The sequence below is a fragment of the Triturus cristatus genome, chromosome 2_2 (genome assembly GCF_964204655.1).
Source record: "Triturus cristatus chromosome 2_2, aTriCri1.1, whole genome shotgun sequence".
NCBI lineage: Eukaryota > Metazoa > Chordata > Amphibia > Caudata > Salamandridae > Triturus > Triturus cristatus.
In genome coordinates this window covers 766010648-766035050 of record NC_140582.1, presented here as the reverse complement: position 1 = coordinate 766035050, position 24403 = coordinate 766010648, and positions in this window count along the sequence as shown.

The following is a 24403-nucleotide window of genomic DNA, read 5'->3' as shown; positions in this document are numbered from 1 at the left end:
TGGGGTGGGTGGGCAGGGATGGGGCGTTGTTTGTTCTTATCACAAGGCAACCCTTTTTTTGTGTAGGCTCTACTGTGCTCTCGGGGGGACGAATGATGGTCTTTGTGTATGATGGGGGGTAGGGAATTGACTTTGTTGTCTTGGAACGTTAATGGACTGGGGGACAGGATCAAACGAGGTGTGGTCCTACAGTATCTGAAGCGACTCTCGCCTGATGTGGTCTTCCTGCAGGAGACACACCTTATGGGCAATTCCTTCTGCGCCATGAATCGGCGTGGCTACCGCCTTGTGGCCCACTCGGGCTTCACGTCAGGCTCGAGGGGTGTGGGTATCATGGTAAAGAACTCGCTCCCGTTAGAAATTGATGAGGGGCTCCATGATGACAGGGGACGTTACACTGCCTTGGTGGGGAGAATGGAGGGCAAAGTGGTTGTCTTTGTGTCAGTGTACGTCCCACCGGGGTTGCAGTCGACCACCTTTGCAGATCTGGGGCGCCTCCTCCTTGGCCTTCCGGGGGGGCTTCTGGTGGTGGGGGGGGATTTCAACGCGGTGGTTTCTGGAACTGTGGATCGTCACCCCCCTAGGGACCTCCCCCGGGCACAGGCGTGGCTATCCGGCCTCTTGGATACGCTGGGATTGGTGGACTGCTGGCGCTTGAAACATCCCACGCAGTTGCAATACACTTTCCACTCGGGGGCCCATGGTAGTCTCTCACGGCTTGATTATGTCCTTGTCCCGGCGGCCCATGTCGGGAGGGTGGGGGAGGTGCGCCATTTGGCACGGGGTATCTCGGACCACTCCCCGCTATTGTTGCATTTTGATGTCTTTCCGAGGGCTGAGAGCAGGGTGGTCCCAATCAATTCCTGGTACCTGCGCGACCCCACCATTCGCGCTGACTTGATTAAATCCCTACAGCGCTATTTTGAGGAGAACGTGGGGTCAGTGCCTTCAGCTATCTCCCTGTGGGAGGCCTTCAAAACAGTACTTAGAGGGGAGGCCCTATCCCTTATTTCCCACGCCCGGAGGCGTGAGCGGGAGGAGGTGACCCGGGTGGAGGCTGAAATAGGGGAGCTGGAGGGTAATCTAGAAGATGGGGTGACGGACGCTGCACTACATGTCCTCCAGCTCAAGCAGGCGGCTTATAGGGCCCTCGTTACGGAGGCGGCCAGGGGCCTTAGTAGAGAGCAACAGGGGCGGCTGTATGATGTGGGTGATAAGGCTGGTAAACTGATAGCGTGGCTGGATAAAAAGGAAAGGGCGAATCGTGTGGTCCCGCTGATTGAGAAAACGAATGGTGTGTGTGTAACTGAACCAGAAGAAATTGTCTCCTGCTTCGCGGAGTATTTCCGCGAGGTGTATTCCCCGGTCTCTTCTTGCTCGGAAGAGGATTCCCGTGCTCTGCTCAGAGATATCGCACTGCCTTCCCTGTCCGGGGAGGACAGGGTGTCGCTGGACGCCGCTCCCACCTCCGACGAAATCGCCCTCGCCATACGCTCGGTCGCTTCCGGCAAGGCCATGGGCCCGAATGGTATCCCTATCGAGCTGTATAAGCTGCGACCGGATACATTGGCGCCTCACCTCCGCGCAATGTTCCTCGCGGCCCACTCGGTGGGCTCCCTCCCGCTTGACCAGCGTCTGGCTACAATCGTGGTGATCCACAAGGAGGGGAGACCTCGGGATCGGGTTACTTCTTATCGGCCTATCTCACTACTGAATGCGGAGCCCAAAATTCTCGCTAAGGTACTCGCCAATCGGCTGGTCGGTGTGGTGGGAGATCTGGTTCATCAGGACCAGTCTGGCTTCATTCCCCATCGCAATACAGCCCTTAATCTGCGGCGTTTGCATGAGGTGCTTGCGCGCGTCCCATTCATACGGGAACCGGCCATTTTGGCGTCCTTAGACGCCACCATGGCGTTTGATACACTTGAGTGGCCATACATCTGGGCGATGCTTGCTAAGTTCGGGTTTGGCCCAGGATTCATCAGTTGGGTCAAATTGTTGTATGCGGGCCCATTGGCACAGGTGGTCGTGAACGGAAGAGTATCGGCCCCGTTCGGGCTGGGCCGGGGCACGCGGCAGGGCTGTCCCCTGTCGCCGCTTCTTTTTGCCCTTGCCTTGGAGCCCCTGGCGGAGTGGCTGCGGTGGGAGCCTTCCATCCGTGGTCTCCGTTGGACCCCCGAGTATGAGGATCGCGTATCCCTATACGCTGATGACATCCTTCTGTACCTAGCCTCCCCACGCAAATCACTTATAGTCCTAGTTGATGTTTTACACTCGTTTGGTCGTAACTCCGGTCTCGTCATCAATTGGGCTAAATCGTGTGTGTATGTTCTATCTGGGGAGGCTCCTATTCTCCCGCGGGGCTGTCCGATCCAGATCGCCCCGCTGGGATTTCGGTACCTGGGTGTCTTCATTACTCTGGACCCGGAGGCCCGGTATGAACGTAATCTGCTTCCCCCCCTCCAGCGTTTGCGAGTAGATGTCGCACGCTGGCGGCGCCTGCCGCTTTCGCCGCTCGGCCGGGCGGCACTGTTCAAAATGATGTCTCTGCCGCGTTTTCTGTACGCTCTGCAGAACACTATGGACTTGGTCCCGGCGCGCTACTTCCGTGAGGTGGAGAGTCTGCAGCGCCGCCTGTTCTGGGACGGGAGGCCGCGTATTGCTCTGGCTAAGCTGACGCTCCCATGGTTTGATGGGGGGATCGCCCTCCCGGATATTAAACGGTACTATTGGGCCTCCCAGCTCGCTGCCATTAACCATGGCCTCTACGGGCCCGCCTTAAACCCGGCATTTGAAATGGACAAGATGCTCCTGCCAGGTGGCGATTACAATCGAGCGCTCTACTCTGGCGCGCCCGACGCTCGTCTGACGGGCCCCACGCGTGTCATGGTGCAAGTCTGGCACGCGGCCAATGCAGCTATGGGGTGGAAGGACCGTTTGACCCAGGCGGCACCGTTATATGCGTCTGAGCGGTTGGGTTCCCTGTGGACCTCTAAGGGGTTCGAGAAGTGGGACATAATAGGTATCAGCAAAGTGGGGGATCTCTGGACGAGGGGAGGATTTAAAACGTTCGATATGCTGCAGACGGAATTCCAGTTGCAGGGCAGTGAATACTTCCGGTATTTGCAGGTCCGTCATGCGCTGGGTTCCGTCTTCACGGACGTTGCCTCCATCCCGGAATATTCCCCCCTGGAAGATAGAGTGCTGGATGGGCACGTCCCGGACAGCACGATCTCACTTATAAACAAAAAGCTGATAAACGACCGCTCGGGCCTGTTGACTGCCCTTCGTGCGGCTTGGGTTGCCGACGGGCTGGAGTTGGACGACGAGGACTGGACCTCCGCGGTGGCCTCCCCGAAGGAGGTGGCCATACCGGCTCGCCTTCGCTTCGTCCAGCTCAAGATACTCCACCGGGTCTACATGACGGGGCCAAAGCTTTTGCGTATGGGCTATGCCGGAGATGGGTTATGTAAGCGTGGGTGTGGTGCTTTGGGGACCTTTATGCATATTTTGTGGGAGTGCCCGGAGGTAGAAGGGTTCTGGCGTGGTGTACATGAGGTGCTGCGTCTGGTTACGCATGTGGCGCTGTTGCCTGAAGCGAGGAGATACCTGTTGAATGTGTGGGAACCGACTGATTACTCAGCGCCGCAGATGTGGTGGGTGACTCTGGGATATATGGTAGCCAAGCGTGATATTGCTCAACTGTGGGGATCCCAGAGGCCCCCGACGGTCTCGGCCTGGAAAGAACACATGGACTGGTGCATGTTTCGTGAAAAAGTGGTGTATGTGGCGAGGGGTAAGCCTGGGACATGGGTGAAAGTATGGGGCCCCTGGAACGCCTACCGAGGGGGTATCTGCGCGCCACCGCTGCTGCCTGATCCCTCGCCAGCCCCATCCCCTTAGCCGACTCATTCCCCCGCTGCCGGGCATTGGGTTCCCCCAGTCCTCGCTTTGCTCTCTTCCCCCTCTTCACACTTCTGTGTATAGTTGGGATCCCCCCTCTTGGGGAGCACGTGCTGCTATTTTTGATTGTGGGTTGCCTTGTGGGTGTGGTTTTAATTTTTGTTGTTCTTAATTTAAAATGAAACCGCATAATGAGGCCTGGACGATGTGGTTTTTGACTTGGTTATCTATTGAGAAATGCTCCTCCTGTAATAACACGTGTTCCATGAATATATGTCGTAGGTTCCTACTATTGCTAGCGGCCGGCCGGAAGGTTGTGGGCCCATACTTGTATACTTTTAAGACCTGTAATAAACGGTTTCAAAAAATAAATAAATAAATAAATCATCAAATGGTAAGTATCATTGCTTTAAATATTGCTACAGCTAGGAAAATACTAATATATAATAGGATTAGTGTGGGTTTAAACATTGGCATCTTCATTTCTATATTTTAATTACTGTTATGTCTATTTTTGCTTAAGTTGGCATTCGGGCCTACTAGGCCGCTGTACCCAAGATGGCGTACTCTGAAGTAGATGCCACCATGTGAGCGCGATGATTTCTGCGCATGACCGGTTGGCTATGGAGATCACCAAGTGACATGAACTCCTGACATCGTGTTCCCTACCAAGTAAATGAGTATAGGGATTTGACCGCAAGCCAATAGATGACTATGTGGGAACAGCGGAAAGGACAATACAGAACATGTGAAAAGATTACTTTTTCATCTTGAGGAGATACATTCGCTGCTCTCGCCTGGGAGTCAAATGAAACTTAACACTTTGTGCCTTCCTATGCCAAGTCATCAAGGAAAACCAGTCTGCACCGGAAAAAAAAAGAAAATGAAGCTATGGGTAACCTTTAACTGTTCAAGCTGAACATTTTCTCTGCCCCTAAAAGTTACCATGTTTAGTATGAAGTAAGACGGAAAAGGGTATAAAAAAGCCCTCATCCACCATTGGGTGCATTTGGTGCATCAATTGGGTTGATTATTCGTGGCGTTGGGTTGCATTGAGCTGGTCTTAATTCATTGGTTTTCCTTGGGTTTATTTGGCATTTGGGAGAAGAGTTTTGCAGTACATCCTATATTTCTGCCTGACGGTTTGATCCTTCACTGTGGGTCAGACAGCCTGTCCATGGAGTTGTACCTGAGAATGCGGATAACTCTCTTTTTGATCCAAAGCCATCGTCATTTGCCAAAAGGTAACAGATTAACTGCATTTTTCCTAATTAATGATTACTTTCTAAATGTTTGATTTCTCTTTAATAAAACAAAAAATGTCTATTATGAGCTGTAGTTAATAAATGCAAACGTAAGAAATTTTATTAATTAGATAAACAACAATTGAAATAATAAGAATGAGTTTATGATTCTTTAAATTTATGATGAAATTAAATGATTTCCAGACTTTAATTGTGTCTTAGCTGGTTCTAATTCACCATCAACCAGTCCAACTAATTGGTCCATCGACCAAGTAGTGGAGTGCCTTGATGTTAAAGTCAGGATTCTGAAAGTTGTATTTAAAAATGTATATAATTTAATAATCAAATTAATCCTAATAGGTAATAAGGTACCCACGTGTCCAGCGCTTTTCTACTGTGAACAGATTCGAGTGAGTTTGATTGAATGACGAGTGTGTTTGTGTTATGGGCCCAACCAATGAATGATTGTATGAATGAGCTGTTCTGAATAAGAATCTGTGACATAAGGAGAATATGTAAATCTTGTCCTCCGCGCTGCATCACAACCTTGCTTTACTCTGCAGCAGAGAGGTGTGCCATGAGGTTCCCACACATCCACCCATGGACTGTGTTACATTCCAACATTTACCAACACTAGTAAACCCGGTAATGTGTCAGAATTGTATGCCTCCCCTTGAGAGGCGCAATATCTTTATTTCTCCTACATTATTTCCCTCTTTCTAAGTGTGCTGCATCGTGCAGCACACTTACAAAGAGGAAAATGCCTCTGCGGATTGTTTTTGTGCTGTAAGGGTCTTCAACCCATACAAAAAACAATCCTGCCTACAGCAGAGACACCATTGCACAATGGTGCAAGGTTGCCTGTGTTGGCACTAGGCAGCAGTGTGTGCGCCAACTTACACAGAGAGTAAGAATGCACCATGTAATGTTCAATGCTGCGCATGCCTGTCTCTCTCCTTTTCACGCATCGCAGCTAAGTGCCTTGCGGCATTGTGTGAATTGTTGATAAATATAGTACAGAGGGTGTAAATTGTGCGCTGACTATTTGAGAACCTACCTGCAATATTGTGATCCAACATGTCTACTAATAGGCCTCATAGCAAAATGTCCATTTACAGGGATTTGCAAAACAACCTGTGTAATGAAATTAGATTAGGCAGGTTGCTACCATAATCGGAGTAATTTCGATAATTCTAAATTACCTTTTGACACGGAGTTACCAATAATAACTCGGTTACAACAGCTCGCATAATTAGGAGTAATTTGGGAGAAAACAATCCTACTGCGAGAGCACATTTACGACGTTGAGCTGCCGCTCGCGCTTGCTGTTTATATTCTGCTGTGTTTAGCTCTATTTCTTAATGCAAAATGCATCCTTGTGTGGATGTGTGGGTGCATTCTGTGCTAATAAAATAATAGATCCCAGGAGTATGTTGGGGGAAATTCTACTCCAACAGCACATTTAGTGCTATTTCTTAGTGAAAAATACCTGTTTGAGCCCACTTTGGACACAAGGGGGGCATTTTTTGATAAGAAAATGCAAGGGGTAAATTGGGTGAAAATCCTTCCCTAGAAGTACATTTAGCTTGTGCGAGCAGCTGCTGGCATTTGTTATGTGCGTTCTATTGTATTTAACACTATTTCTTAGGGCAAAATGCATTCTCTCACCTATTTTGGATGGAGAGGGTATTTTCGCACTAAGAAATAGCACTGATCAAAGAATTACTCTTCTTGCATAATTAGGCACAAGGTCATGGTGTTTGTAGGTAATACCGTGTGATAACGATACACTGAACAGATGCTTCTTTAATAAACAAGACTAGGCAAAGCCAATAAGTCTCCCCTTTTGGCTGCCAATCCAAACCTATTGTATGTTTGTATGGACCTCTTGGTACCTCGGCCAATCTATGTATGATTGTGCCTGTAGGTCTTAGTTGATCTGTGCACGCCTATTTTTCTGTGTGTGAGTGTGCGGGACACAGGCCATATATCTGTTTATGTTAGAGTGTATATGTCAGTGTCTGTGTCCCTATTTATATATAGAATATAGCTCAAGAGGTTAAATCACCTTCTGCAACTAAACATGGGAGCAGTGATAGAAGTTCAGATGTATTCAGGGGTTATGGCTGAGCTGACTACTCATGTTTAGGGGTGAAATGCAAAGCTTGCGCTAGAACTTCTTCCACCTTAGGAGAAGTGACATTTCATTCACCCCCTTCTATGGTAATTTCGCCTTAGTTCATGACTTACCAGGCTCTTAGCTGAGAGCTCCATCTTCAGCTGTCTTGATGTTGCACAGCTATGGGGAAAGGCCAGACGGAAAAACTGTAATAACTAGGACAATTTGGTAGCCAGTGCATTGAGCGCCTCCTACAGAAATCTGTGCTGAAGAGCACGCGCTAGAAATGCAGTGGGCCAAATAATTGATGTTGTACTTAACCGCAGTAACACCTGCTATCAGTCCTTAGATGCAATTTAGTGAGTGGCTTGTGCTATAGTATTCGATTTTGTCATACTACCACATTGGTGACAAGCTCTGTGAAGCTTCATAGAAGCTCATTTAACCTCTATAAATAGGAGGATAGACTCTCCACTATAAGTTATATATTACAGCAAAGGGCGACAAAAAGTTCTGATCACTACACGCTTTACCGGTTTTGCCACTGAGAAAAACAATGTATGAGCTAGTAGGTGGCATGATGAAATCTAGAGCACAGTATGGACTTGATTGACTGTAACTTGTGTGCAACGATCAACTTTCACCAACCATGCAAATCCCAGAAATATTAAGATATATTAAACTGTCCACAGACTATGAAGTACATCCATTAGTTGAATGTTACATAGTGGGGGTATATTTACGAGAAGCGTTGCATTGGACTTCACGTGGAGTTGAGTGGCTTCATAAATATTGAGTAAGCAATGCAGTGCAAATCACTGCGTTGTCTTACTCTGTGATAGGGATGTGTTCCATGGGCGCTGCGTGGGAACACCCACGCAACTCCCATGGTTTTTGACACATTTCCAGATTTACCAGAACTGGTAATCCGGGGAATGCACCAAACACAATTGTCTTCCTACAGCGGCATAAGAATGAGAAATATATTTATTTCTCCTTGTTACTTACTCTTTTAATGTGTGCTGTATTCTGCAGCACACATAGAAAGAGAAATTTGCCTCCCAGGATTGTTTTTGTGCAGGAAGGTGGCCCTTCCTGCATAAAAACAATCCTGAATGCAATACAGCTACCTTTGCACCATTGTGCAAGGGTGTCTGCATTGGAGCTAGGCAGCCAAAAGGACTCCAGCTTAAATGTTGCGCAGTCCTGCTCTTTTAGCGCAGCTCAGCATGGTGACTTTCTGCGCTTCACTGCGTGTCTTTATCATAAATCTGCCCCTTGTCCTACAAGTCGCACGAAAGCACATTTTCAGAGCTGTGCGGAAGAAGTATATTTATCCAAGGTACTTTAGATGAGACATGGGTGTAGATAGGTAATTTAGGAATATGTTGAATTAATAACTGTGATAATGTCCTCATTTGCCACTCTTGGTAAATTGTATGGGAATTTAAATAAATGGAACTTCGAACTCTTTCCGAGGAAATGTGAGGGAGGCTGCAGTTTTGGGACTAGTAAAACAAATGCCAAGACTGGGAACACTATAGAATAAATACTGACATTCAGATACATTTTGTAGCTTGGGAGCTTTTTCCCTTTGTTTTGCGCACTTTGCGTATGCACCCTGATGGACAGATTGAAGCAGTCTTTTCTCGGAAGGCATGGCAATTGGCAGCTGACAATGCTTACATGGTTTCCCCACTGAGTCAATTGCACTTTACCAGTTTATTTCTTCAGCAGACTGGGGTGAGGCTATGCCAGGGTCCTAGTCTTAGCCTACAGCCAGTGAGCTACAATCAGGGCTGTATCATGAACAGTTGCACTGGACAGAGCAGTCACGCTCCTGAGTATATGTGATTGAATTTCTAAAGTAATTTTATTTATTTAAGTATTTCTCCACATAAAAACATGTGTTTGGCATTGCTCTGATCTATTGCAAGGTTTCATGCTGTTAAAAATGCTGCTGCTATGAGCTTCGCCTCCGTTATTGTGGAGGTACTACTCCGTACTTCACTGCAGTCTATCATAAAGCTACTATTGGACCTACTTTTCAGGACCCAACATACGATTGTAGAGTTATCCATTAATCACAGGAGAAAAGATTAAGTTGAGCTGATTTATTCAGGAGCGCAAGCAGTCAACATGTGCTCAGCTCTCTTCTAGCTGTCATCCTCTTCACATTCTAGGATACCCCGCTACCATGGCAACCATTGTCAATGGTTTCTGGCCACCCCGGATATTACACAGATACCACAGTCATCCTCTTGCTTCCTTTGTTTTAGTGTCATTTTTACCTTGATTTTCTAATTACGTTCATATAATATATTGTATTTTCTGATAGATAACCTATGGCACTGGCGTTGTAGGGCATTACACAATTGAAATGTGCTTATTGTTCGAGTCTTTTGATACAATATTTCAATTTCCACGTTTCTACACGAGACATAGTTAGCAGGCACTTATCGTGAGTGAAGTAATACATATTTTTTTCCATTTTCCTATTGTTTTTCTCTGTACAGAAGAAAACTAAAACTATTTAAAATTATTAAGAAAATAGAATAGCTGCGTTTACCTAGGATAACGGTGGATGGAAACGTTTTATTAAAGACAGTACCTAAAGTTAAAGAGGAGAATCTCAGTAATGTCTTTAGATGGATAAAGTTACTTAGACGAGGATCCAGAGCCCCCACAATTGAAATTTCTGCAACTCCGATTGACATATGACATCTGAGTTTGTTCTTTGACAAACTTTCCAAATTCAACACAAGACACTCAATACACAACAATCCTTCAGGTTCCCTCAATTCTCCATTCCCAGATTGTTCCGGATCAGATTTCTCAACCACATACTTCGCAGATTGACTCGCAATTCTGATGAATGAACTCAGAATAGGAGCACATCACTCTAACTGCTGGACAAGACAAGACTGTGGAACCTGCAAAGGTCACATGTGATGTACACAGATCCAGATGTTCACATCAAAAACAGAAGGTCTCACAAAGAGAGAAATAGTTTACAAGACACCCAATTGTCTGACTCCATGAAAATCTACATCAATCTCTTCGATGATCACCATGGTGAAAGTCAACTATTTCTATGATAATTTGGTAGACTATCAGTCCATCTAAGTAGTCTTGGCAACATCTCTTCACCATGTCAATGTGTTACACACAAATAAATAGGCATAGGTCAGCAGAAGTAGATGGACATAAGCTGTAGATGTTATTTCCTTGAGGAAGAACTTACATAACAATGTGAAATGCCAAAGTAGCCTACATTGGTTATCCAAACTAGTCATACAAGCGATATCGCAGCACTCATAATGCTGTCCAATGAGCAATTATTTAGTCCATTGAGTAAGTATTCCAGTGCATTCAATCCAATTAGGTTTATTATAATTAAATAGGATCTTCAACAACACCCAGTGAGTGACATCATGAAGCACTGCCAACACGTGTTTCATCACACAAGTGACCTCTTCAAGGCTGTACACGTTTACAATAGAGAAACAAACAATCAAGAATGATGTATTCTAAATCACAATACATATCACAATGGCAAAAACTTTAAAGTAAGATAAAGTGACTCCAGATAAGTCCCAAAACCTGTAAAAGAGAGTACATAAAAAGAAGATCACCTAAATGTGTCCTTGTGACAGACCAAAGAGACGAGGAAGAGGTTGGACATGCCTAGAAAAGTTTGAGTGCTGCTTAGTGTAGTAAGCAGGTGTGGCAACCTAACACCCTGGGGTATTCAACATATTCTGCAAATGTGAGTGTGCAACTTGCACCCATCACCAAATTAAGGTGATAACCTAAATATATGCTCACGAACCTCTTACTATGGTCCAACTCATCAAAAGTCAGCCAGGCTAGTGGTTCAATTGGTGTCCAAAAAAGTAAATATTGCTAAGGAAATACAAGTGGACAAAAAGTGACCAACATTATAAATTACACAAAATGCAAAAAAAAAGAAAATAGTATTGAAAGACAAAGTTAACTGAGGCTTACACTATAAAGAAATGGCGACTAGACGTGGTTATTTTTTTTATACGGTGAATTCAAATGACCGTATGTCAGCAATGATAGTGAAAGTATTGTGCAGTCTAAACCGGTAGCTGTTAAGGCTCTATAAGGTAAATAAATAAATAGGGATGTGTTGATAAAAACTGTATAAAATACATAAATGTGAGAGGCCTCAAACTGAGACCGATGAACCCACCTGAATGTGTGTACAGTACTCAACAAACACCTACAAATTCGTAATCCATTTACCACCAATTTTTCAGTTTCAAGTCTTTCAATGATACTCTAGTTGCTATATTATTGAGAAAGCAAAAACATGTCATGTGCATAGTTTGAGGTGATATGCATGAATAGTCCTGGTAGTGACTAAAGGTCCAACAATACGGTTCTTACCTATATGTGGCTACACAGTCACTTAAAACAAATCAGACAGTTTGTAAATGTGGTCCGCCAGGACCACTATTAGTAGATGAACTAATACGTTTCTGGGGTAATAAAGTAGAGTGAGACTGCAACTTGGAAACAAAATTCAATTTCGCTCAAAGTCATAAGAAATCTTAAGATTTACCAAGTGCATGGAGAATTAATACACAATAGTACAACCAATAATATTATGGCAAAATTACACCGTGTGTGTCAAACTGAATTCAGAGAGGAGGGCACATGTTTTAATAAACTGACGTTTGTATGTCCAAAAGAGCACATCGTACCTGCCATGTGGGAGATTTGATAAGCTCCTGAAATGACAAAGTGAACCAATATCGCACAGGGAAAAGGAGAGGGAGTCTCTATTGTCCTACTAAAACAAACCGTAGAGTCAGAGGGTTCACTCCGGAGGAATTTATAACCCTAATTAGATTAACTCACTAGAATCCTTACTCAATGAACTAACAAATTGCTCATTGGACTGCATTATGAATACTGTGATATCTCTTGTGTAACTTTATTGGGCACATGCTCTTTGATCCAGTGCCATTGATACCATTGATAGTAGGGTGTCCAGATATCAAGTTATAGCCAGGGGCGGCTGCTGACATTTGAAAGTGATGGGCGTAAAATGATTGGCATACTGCACCGTTGCGAGCGAGCATAGCGAGCGAGCCCGAACCATCATAAGGATGGTTGGGGGGTTCTCCCCCCGAGAAAATTTTAAAAAAAGAGAAGAAAAATGGTGCATTTTCAAGCAAATTTGAGAAAGCAGGAAGGTTAATAAAGCAATTGTGAAAGTGCAGCTATTACATTAATAAAGAGATGTCATATAACATAGGTATCTGCTTATTCAGTATAACCACAGAGCTTCATAACAGACTTCGAGATACAATGCATTTCTGAGTACCTCACTCACAGATGTTTTTTATTTAACAAACAACTACACTGGTCGCAAAGTAGCAGCATTCAACATTGTTTACTTTTTGTAAATGAAATCAGCACATCTCTCTTTAAGAGCAGCCAGAGTCCAGAGAGTAGTAGACACTCACAATGGGAGGTTTGTAAATGTCAGAAGCAAAAATTGATACAGCTTCCATGCCATCCACGCACCATGATCACCCCAACGATGGAAATGTTGAGCCCATAGGTTCAGAATCTTAAAATCCATTCCCCGATGGGAATTACACGGGGATCATGGTGCATTACATTTAACTCTGCCAAATGTTACAACAATCCCTCCATGTGCAGTGTTTCACTCAAGCTGCCACAAATCCCCTATTCAGGGATAACCATTCCTCCATGAGCTTAACCCCTCGCCACAGCTGCTGCAAGAAATGTCAGCAGGTGTCCTTTAAATAACCACAACACCACGAGTTTGTAGAACTCGCGCCCTCCATGGGCGGCTGAAAAATCCTTCGGCGGCGGTTCAGGAGCTTTCTAGATAATATATATATCTGCAACATATACACACTGTTCCCCGTGCAATTACCCCGGGTCTCAAATATCCATGAATGGGCAGGAAGGGCCAAATATGAGCAGAACTATAAATAAACATTTTACAACTCACATGTGGGCATATAAGCACTCTGAAGAGGCCACAGCATATTACATCAACAAGGTACGTTCAACACTAACCCTACTGCTTGCTCCTATACTAAAACCCGCTTAATTCTGCTTTTTCCATATTATAGCCTGCCCCAGCCTTAACAGTAACCCTACCTTAAAACCCTACTAGCCTTATCGCAACACTCATATCCTTTATCTTACCTGAGCCCTAATCCTAAACATGTCACCACCCTTTACCGTAATTCTATCCCTGACACACCACAAAAGATAGCAAGAAAAAAAGAACTAGACAGGAAATAAGAAGGAAGCAGGGGATATTTTACCAGGCTTGCTGCTAGTTCTCAATCCTGCAAGGGTGTAACATAGGCCCCCATAGACCCTGCCGTGCGGGGGGCCCCAAGCTGCAGGGGGGTCTACTCCACACAGTACTCAGGCCTGAGAGCTCCGGATTAAATCCAGAAGGGGACCCCTCTGTGTACCTTGCTGGGGGGTCCCCTCAACTTTCGTTACACCAGTGCTGTCCTGCCTTGGAGTCTAATAACAAATCATAATGCTATACGACATCTGTGCAAGTAACAAAGGATAGGCAACTATATTTTTATTTCAATTGGAAATTGGCTTTTTTTTAGAATATTCTATGCTATGGGTTGATTTCGGTAGGTGTGTGTGCCAGATTGCTTGTTTTAAGTGAAAATAACACTCTTGAATATAGGTGTAAGGTAATTTTCTTCTGATATGAGAGGTGTGGCACAGCAGCCAGAGAGGCAGACTCCGGAATGCGGGGCTCATGATTCGATCATTTGGCAGCAGCTCAGCTCAGCATTGTGCAACTCTGGGGAATAGCTTACTTAATCTCCCCAACAAACCTCCAGTGCCTAGATGCCCTTAACGGTGATAAGTTGGCACTTTCCAAATGTGAAATTATTAATATATTTTTTATCATGCCGTGTTTAAAATCTATTAATTTTTCTGCTGAGGTTTATTTAGTTAGTTTTTTTGGAAATATACATCTGAACTCTTGGGGATATATTTACAAGGTGATAGCGCCACCAGAGCATCAGTTTTAACAACGTTCTGGTGGCCTTATGCCCTTCACCGTATTTCCAAAGTGCTGTTAAGCCACTTTTTTGTGGCTTAACGCCACCTTGTAAATACAGCCTCTTTATAAAAATCACTTTTCATGAAAGGGGCATTCAGTGGTTGGCACTGTGGGCGTTCCACCGCAGCACCCATTGCTTTTTGATGCTACCCCAGATTTACAAGGATTTATAAATCTGAGGCAGCACCAAAAAATAATGTCATGCAAAACAGGCATTAGAATGGCAAAACAATGAGAAATACTTTTATTTCTTCTCGTTTTTGCGTCTCCTATGTGTGCTGCATTCTTCATAGAAAGAGCAAAAGGCCATTAATGATTGTTTATGTGCAGGAAGGTGTCCCTTCCTCCACATAAACAATCATTAAATGTCAATTTGCTACTTCTATGTGTGCAGCATTCTGCAACACAGAGAGAAGTTACAAATCGCCATTATTGTATGTTTATGAGCAGGAAGGTGTCCCTTCCTGCACATAAATGGACACCTTCCTGAACATAAACAATTACTCACTGCAATGCAGACTCCCTTGCACTATGGTGAAAGGTTGCCTGGGTTGGCGCTAGGCAGTTAATTTTAGTGCGAGCACTAGGAAAAACACAGTAATCGTGTAAATACGGTGCATCCCTGCATTTTGAAAATGTTGGAGTGCAGCACTGCCATATTGGCGCAGCTCCGCACTCCGACATTTCCTTGTAAATATGCCACATGATATGTTGCACTTTGGTAGGAATCCAAAATGTCTAATAATGCTTGTAGTTGATCCATATTAGGCACCTGGAATATATACAAGTGTTTCCCCAAACCTTCATATTAAGTGCATGCAATTGTTCTTTCTCAAAATTCATTGATCTGCACTTTCTAAACATTATTCCGGGTAATGTTTTTTATGACCGAAATGTAAGCAACCATGGTGAGGTATCCATCAGTGATTAGGTTAATGTATTCATCCACCAAAAAGTTTGCAGACAAGTAATATACGTTTGTCATTTTAGGAATACTGAAAGGTACATTTCAGAACATTTCAAACCTAAAGTGGCTGAAAGTGTTGACACCCTAGATGAGCAGCTTACTGTATACGTACTATATTGCACTGGACAATGCCAGTTAATCCACACAGTATCAAGCACAGTACCAAGCCCTTTCCGTCATGTATTAAACACAACACTCCACTTGTTTTAAATGTACCTTACTTAATAACCCCCAAACTTCATTCCACTGAGAACTACACGTAGTAATTAGAACAAGGAATTCCTTGTTTTGTTAACTCTGGAGAAATGACTGTACGGGTTATCCAAGTACAAAGCTGTGCCCATGTGGCATCTCCTATGCTACCCTTTTGATCATGCTATGTTTTATTTTGGGAACTTCATCTATTTTGAATTATATGGGAATTTTCTCTCTTTTTTTTTAGGTATGGTCAAGTTATAAGTATTAGCGATTAGGAATTAAAGACTACCTCGCTACAAGATTTGAAAAGGTTGTCCTTTGACTGATAAATAGGATTCATTTATTATATTGTGTTATGTTACATTTACCAGAAGCTTATTACATAACATGCTGTTACCATTGATACAGCCATAATGTTTTTTAGGTTTGTTGTTGCTCTCCCATCTAGACCTTGTTTTGGCTTTCAAAAGAAAAAAACACACAAAAGGTGATGGACGAAATGCTTGCAATAAGTCTAACCATTGGCAGCATTTTAAGCCATTGTTTTTTTGCCCATTATGCCATCTTAGATTAGACCGAGCTTTATGTATATCAGTCTTGGACCTGGTCCAATATGAAAAGTCAAGCCTGAACTGCCAAGCCAGATCTTCTCTGGACCAAAACATAGACAATCGAAGACCAACATGGTTGGAGCTCTTCAGTCTGTTGTAGGCTCGTTCCAGTGGTTTTTAAAAGCCTGAAGCCTGTGTTTTGTACTGTTGTATTCCATAAATCTCAATGGGCAATCCATACATCCACAGGTATTGCAGAGCACAGCTCATACTGTCTGGCATGTGGGTTATTTGGTGTTGTTCTTTTAGAGACTGACAATCTGTAAACCCTTTAGTTAAATAGTGTTTTGAAGAACAAGTGGTTTTGGTGCATCAAAGATGTGCCGTTGTGTATAATACTGATTTTGATTTGATCACATTTCCATGCAAACCTAAGCATAATGAGGTTGTTCAAATTCACAATAACAGAGTGAAGTAAATTATACTCAGCAATCAACATTGTTGCATGATTATAACATATATGCATACTTACATCAATGTATAGTATAATATTGCTTTGTACCTTCTCTGTGAGATTTCAGCTGATGAAGGTAACTTAACTCTCCAGTTAAAAGTTAACAGATCCTTAGTGTTTATCGGAAGGTGGTTTGTTGGTAGATGCAGGTAGGTACCCACAGCTAGTAACAGCACCAAAAGCACAAATATAGTCCACTCAAGTCACAATAAATTAGTCTTTGCTCAACTCTTGGTAGCTTGGCTCACAAACAGTCAGGCTTAACTTAGGAGACAGGTGTGTAAAGCATTTGAAAACATCAATAACAGTAAGTTAGTAGGACACAACACACAATAAAAATCCAACACCAATTTATAAATATAAGAAATATTTTTGTGAATAAAATGACTCCAAAACAACAAAAATCCATTGTAGGAAACCGGATATATGAATTTTTAAAGATTATATGCTTTCTAGTGCCTATAAGACAAAAGAGGCAATTTGGGACATCTGGTCGCGCTTGGCCAAGACCAAGCCAAAGTTTCAGGCTGACTGCGATGGAGCGTGGGTCAGATACGATGAGCCGTAGGGTCCGATCAAGTTTTTACCTTCTGGCTAAGTCACTGTTTTGGAGCTTTTTCTCTCGACGTTGAGAGAGGCTTCATGTCAGGCCAGATTGCAGATCGACGACGGCGGCATGCTTCAGTGCGATACCTGGTGATCTCCTGGAGGTCTTATCGATGGTGAAAAGCTCAGGCTGAGTCGGGGTTCGATATCGCCGGCTTGACTCTCGACAACGGGTTGGTCCGCTTATGGAGTATTTTGTCAAGAATACTCCAAATGATCTCAAACTTCTGGATCTTCTTTTAGAAGGACCTTTTGGGGTCCTGAAATGCCCAAAACACCAATCTATGTTTCCAGAAGCTCTGAGTTGCTCCATGAGAGGTTGGGACTAAAAGACCCACAATGTACCTGGCCAGATCCTTCGAAGTGCAGGTGAAGCTGGTCAGCTGAGTCCTTCTTGGAGGAGATGATGCAGGTGGAGCTCTTTTAACCTGTTGCTTTCAGGGAGTCCACTCTGTAAACTTTCAAAGCAAGAAAAGTTCCTTCTGTTTTTTGCAGCCTGAATTGTGCAGCAGATACAGTCTTTAAGAGTCTTTAAGAGTGCAGTCCTCTTGGTGCAGACCAGGGGGTGAGCAGGGCTGTCCTTCTTCTTCTTGTTTCTTCCAGGCAGGGATCTCAGTTCATGCCATATTTATCCAGGTTCTGGCCTGGAAAAAATGTGGGTACCCATGAAGAATGGGGTGCAGGATGCCACCATCTGTGATGACCACTTCTCCTAAAGTGTGGCATTTTCTCAGAAGGCTCTGTCCCTCCAAAAAATCTTAATAGTGATAATCTCTCCTGGAGCTTCAGGTCTAGATAACCCAACCTACAGGCGTGGCTACCTTTCCCTAACACTACCATTCCAGACCCTCTGCTAATTCAATTACAGGGGCTCCCATCTGACTAGGCGTGCAGGAAGTGGTTCCAGTCCTTACTGTCTTTTTCCCTTTACCCCCTTGCATGCTTATGACGAGCCCAGCTCGTCATAACGGCTGCGCTCCGCCCATGCGCGGTTGAGTCCCCGCCTGTGCAGGAGAATCAATCAGTGGGCGGAGTCGTGGCGAGCCCAGCTCGTCATGAGCACAGCTCCACTGTGCCTCATGGTGAGCTGGGCTCGTCACGTGCACCGCAGCACCGCCCCCCGCGCCGTGGGGGAATTACCCCCGCGGCGAAGGGGTTAAAGACCAGTTTGGCTAAAATGCCCTCTTCCTGCCTTTTTCTCTGTGGCTGCAATTCTCCTCCCACCAGATATTTCTTTATTTCCTATCAGGCCACTTGACACCTCATTAGAGCAGTTTGGCTTAGACTGTCAAAGGCTGGCACATCGAGAGCGGCTGCTCTAGAGCTGGATTCAGGCACATCAGAAAAGCAAGTTCTATAACTTATTTTGTGTCATAGTTATAATAAATCCAAACTTGGCAATATGCTGGATTTATTCTAACTATTATCTTGACACTTTGAATTATTATTATAGCTCATTCCTGTCAAAGGTTAGACTTTATTAAATTTTAATAAAGTCTTCCCATGTTAGCCTATGGAGCTAATGTATTACAATGAGGAACAATTAAATTGCAAGTTTTTCCTTCACCAGCTCACATAAAACATCTTTTATAATGCCCCACTTATTTTAACATGGCACCCCACCCCCCGAGGCACCTAAGGTAGACCTTAGGGAAGACTTATATGTAAAAATAAGGTAGGTTAAGATTTTTTGAGTGCCTTTAATCCCAAAGTCGATTTTGTATATGGTGTTATTTTATAAGCAGCCTGCAAGGCTGGTCTGGCTTTTCCCTCAGATCTCATCATTCTGAATGTGCTGTTACCTCCCACTAGTGGCACCATATGAATTAGATAGCCATAGATACAGAAGTCCCAATTAGTGGCCAAAACTCTACATGTGCAAATGAGTATGGTGCCAGTTCATTCCCCCATACTGTTGAACATACAACATCTATAATCTTTCTGTTGTGTTCAAATAGAAGAATAATTCTGTGATAATATTTATACTCAAATGCATGTGATTTGTTAAAAAGTGGTGTATGTGGCGAGGGGTAAGCCTGGGACATGGGTGAAAGTATGGGGCCCCTGGAACGCCTACCGAGGGGGTATCTGCGCGCCACCGCTGCTGCCTGATCCCTCGCCAGCCCCATCCCCTTAGCCGACTCATTCCCCCGCTGCCGGGCATTGGGTTCCCCCAGTCCTCGCTTTGCTCTCTTCCCCCTCTTCACACTTCTGTGTATAGTTGGGATCCCCCCTCTTGGGGAGCACGTGCTGCTATTTTTGATTGTGGGTTGCCTTGTGGGTGTGGTTTTAATTTTTGTTGTTCTTAATTTAAAATGAAATTGCATAATGAGGCCTGGACGATGTGGTTTTTGACTTGGTTATCTATTGAGAAATGCTCCTCCTGTAATAACACGTGTTCCATGAATATATGTCGTAGGTTCCTACTATTGCTAGCGGCCGGCCGGAAGGTTGTGGGCCCATACTTGTATACTTTTAAGACCTTTAATAAACGGTTTCAAAAAAAAAAAAAAAAAAAAAAAAATCATCAAATGGTAAGTATCATTGCTTTAAATATTGCTACAGCTAGGAAAATACTAATATATAATAGGATTAGTGTGGGTTTAAACATTGGCATCTTCATTTCTATATTTTAATTACTGTTATGTCTATTTTTGCTTAAGTTGGCATTCGGGCCTACTAGGCCGCTGTACCCAAGATGGCGTTCTCTGAAGTAGATGCCACCATGTGAGCGCGATGATTTCTGCGCATGACCGGTTGGCTATGGAGATCACCAAGTGACATGAACTCCTGACATCGTGTTCCCTACCAAGTAAATGAGTTTAGGGATTTGACCGCAAGCCAATAGATGACTATGTGGGAACAGCGGAAAGGACAATACAGAACATGTGAAAAGATTACTTTTTCATCTTGAGGAGATACATTCGCTGCTCTCGCCTGGGAGTCAAATGAAACTTAACACTTTGTGCCTTCCTATGCCAAGTCATCATGGAAAACCAGTCTGCACCGGAAAAAAAAAGAAAATGAAGCTATGGGTAACCTTTAACTGTTCAAGCTGAACATTTTCTCTGCCCCTAAAAGTTACCATGTTTAGTATGAAGTAAGACGGAAAAGGGTATAAAAAAGCCCTCATCCACCATTGGGTGCATTTGGTGCATCAATTGGGTTGATTATTCGTGGCGTTGGGTTGCATTGAGCTGGTCTTAATTCATTGGTTTTCCTTGGGTTTATTTGGCGTTTGGGAGAAGAGTTTTGCAGTACATCCTATATTTCTGCCTGACGGTTTGATCCTTCACTGTGGGTCAGACAGCCTGTCCATGGAGTTGTACCTGAGAATGCGGATAACTCTCTTTTTGATCCAAAGCCATCGTCATTTGCCAAAAGGTAACAGATTAACTGCATTTTTCCTAATTAATGATTACTTTCTAAATGTTTGATTTCTCTTTAATAAAACAAAAAATGTCTATTATGAGCTGTAGTTAATAAATGCAAACGTAAGAAATTTTATTAATTAGATAAACAACAATTGAAATAATAAGAATGAGTTTATGATTCTTTAAATTTATGATGAAATTAAATGATTTCCAGACTTTAATTGTGTCTTAGCTGGTTCTAATTCACCATCAACCAGTCCAACTAATTGGTCCATCGACCAAGTAGTGGAGTGCCTTGATGTTAAAGTCAGGATTCTGAAAGTTGTATTTAAAAATGTATATAATTTAATAATCAAATTAATCCTAATAGGTAATAAGGTACCCACGTGTCCAGCGCTTTTCTACTGTGAACAGATTCGAGTGAGTTTGATTGAATGACGAGTGTGTTTGTGTTATGGGCCCAACCAATGAATGATTGTATGAATGAGCTGTTCTGAATAAGAATCTGTGACATAAGGAGAATATGTAAATCTTGTCCTCCGCGCTGCATCACAACCTTGCTTTACTCTGCAGCAGAGAGGTGTGCCATGAGGTTCCCACACATCCACCCATGGACTGTGATACATTCCAACATTTACCAACACTAGTAAACCCGGTAATGTGTCAGAATTGTATGCCTCCCCTTCAGAGGCGCAATATCTTTATTTCTCCTACATTATTTCCCTCTTTCTAAGTGTGCTGCATCGTGCAGCACACTTACAAAGAGGAAAATGCCTCTGCGGATTGTTTTTGTGCTGTAAGGGTCTTCAACCCATACAAAAAACAATCCTGCCTACAGCAGAGACACCATTGCACAATGGTGCAAGGTTGCCTGTGTTGGCACTAGGCAGCAGTGTGTGCGCCAACTTACACAGAGAGTAAGAATGCACCATGTAATGTTCAATGCTGCGCATGCCTGTCTCTCTCCTTTTCACGCATCGCAGCTAAGTGCCTTGCGGCATTGTGTGAATTGTTGATAAATATAGTACAGAGGGTGTAAATTGTGCGCTGACTATTTGAGAACCTACCTGCAATATTGTGATCCAACATGTCTACTAATAGGCCTCATAGCAAAATGTCCATTTACAGGGATTTGCAAAACAACCTGTGTAATGAAATTAGATTAGGCAGGTTGCTACCATAATCGGAGTAATTTCGATAATTCTAAATTACCTTTTGACACGGAGTTACCAATAATAACTCGGTTACAACAGCTCGCATAATTAGGAGTAATTTGGGAGAAAACAATCCTACTGCGAGAGCACATTTACGACGTTGAGCTGCCGCTCGCGCTTGCTGTTTATATTCTGCTGTGTTTAGCTCTATTTCTTAATGCAAAATGCATCCTTGTGTGGATGTGTGGGTGCATTCTGTGCTAATAAAATAATAGATCCCAGGAGTATGTTAGGGGAAATTCTACTCCAACAGCACATTTAGTGCTATTTCTTAGTGAAAAATACCTGTTTGAGCCCACTTTGGACACAAGGGGGGCATTTTTTGATAAGAAAATGCAAGGGGTAAATTGGGTGAAAATCCTTCCCTAGAAGTACATTTAGCTTGTGCGAGCAGCTGCTGGCATTTGTTATGTGCGTTCTATTGTATTTAACACTATTTCTTAGGGCAAAATGCATTCTCTCACCTATTTTGGATGGAGAGGGTATTTTCGCACTAAGAAATAGCACTGATCAAAGAATTACTCTTCTTGCATAATTAGGCACAAGGTCATGGTGTTTGTAGGTAATACCGTGTGATAACGATACACTGAACAGATGCTTCTTTAATAAACAAGACTAGGCAAAGCCAATAAGTCTCCCCTTTTGGCTGCCAATCCAAACCTATTGTATGTTTGTATGGACCTCTTGGTACCTCGGCCAATCTATGTATGATTGTGCCTGTAGGTCTTAGTTGATCTGTGCACGCCTATTTTTCTGTGTGTGAGTGTGCGGGACACAGGCCATATATCTGTTTATGTTAGAGTGTATATGTCAGTGTCTGTGTCCCTATTTATATATAGAATATAGCTCAAGAGGTTAAATCACCTTCTGCAACTAAACATGGGAGCAGTGATAGAAGTTCAGATGTATTCAGGGGTTATGGCTGAGCTGACTACTCATGTTTAGGGGTGAAATGCAAAGCTTGCGCTAGAACTTCTTCCACCTTAGGAGAAGTGACATTTCATTCACCCCCTTCTATGGTAATTTCGCCTTAGTTCATGACTTACCAGGCTCTTAGCTGAGAGCTCCATCTTCAGCTGTCTTGATGTTGCACAGCTATGGGGAAAGGCCAGACGGAAAAACTGTAATAACTAGGACAATTTGGTAGCCAGTGCATTGAGCGCCTCCTACAGAAATCTGTGCTGAAGAGCACGCGCTAGAAATGCAGTGGGCCAAATAATTGATGTTGTACTTAACCGCAGTAACACCTGCTATCAGTCCTTAGATGCAATTTAGTGAGTGGCTTGTGCTATAGTATTCGATTTTGTCATACTACCACATTGGTGACAAGCTCTGTGAAGCTTCATAGAAGCTCATTTAACCTCTATAAATAGGAGGATAGACTCTCCACTATAAGGTATATATTACAGCAAAGGGCGACAAAAAGTTCTGATCACTACACGCTTTACCGGTTTTGCCACTGAGAAAAACAATGTATGAGCTAGTAGGTGGCATGATGAAATCTAGAGCACAGTATGGACTTGATTGACTGTAACTTGTGTGCAACGATCAACTTTCACCAACCATGCAAATCCCAGAAATATTAAGATATATTAAACTGTCCACAGACTATGAAGTACATCCATTAGTTGAATGTTACATAGTGGGGGTATATTTACGAGAAGCGTTGCATTGGACTTCACGTGGAGTTGAGTGGCTTCATAAATATTGAGTAAGCAATGCAGTGCAAATCACTGCGTTGTCTTACTCTGTGATAGGGATGTGTTCCATGGGCGCTGCGTGGGAACACCCACGCAACTCCCATGGTTTTTGACACATTTCCAGATTTACCAGAACTGGTAATCCGGGGAATGCACCAAACACAATTGTCTTCCTACAGCGGCATAAGAATGAGAAATATATTTATTTCTCCTTGTTACTTACTGTTTTAATGTGTGCTGTATTCTGCAGCACACATAGAAAGAGAAATTTGCCTCCCAGGATTGTTTTTGTGCAGGAAGGTGGCCCTTCCTGCATAAAAACAATCCTGAATGCAATACAGCTACCTTTGCACCATTGTGCAAGGGTGTCTGCATTGGAGCTAGGCAGCCAAAAGGACTCCAGCTTAAATGTTGCGCAGTCCTGCTCTTTTAGCGCAGCTCAGCATGGTGACTTTCTGCGCTTCACTGCGTGTCTTTATCATAAATCTGCCCCTTGTCCTACAAGTCGCACGAAAGCACATTTTCAGAGCTGTGCGGAAGAAGTATATTTATCCAAGGTACTTTAGATGAGACATGGGTGTAGATAGGTAATTTAGGAATATGTTGAATTAATAACTGTGATAATGTCCTCATTTGCCACTCTTGGTAAATTGTATGGGAATTTAAATAAATGGAACTTCGAACTCTTTCCGAGGAAATGTGAGGGAGGCTGCAGTTTTGGGACTAGTAAAACAAATGCCAAGACTGGGAACACTATAGAATAAATACTGACATTCAGATACATTTTGTAGCTTGGGAGCTTTTTCCCTTTGTTTTGCGCACTTTGCGTATGCACCCTGATGGACAGATTGAAGCAGTCTTTTCTCGGAAGGCATGGCAATTGGCAGCTGACAATG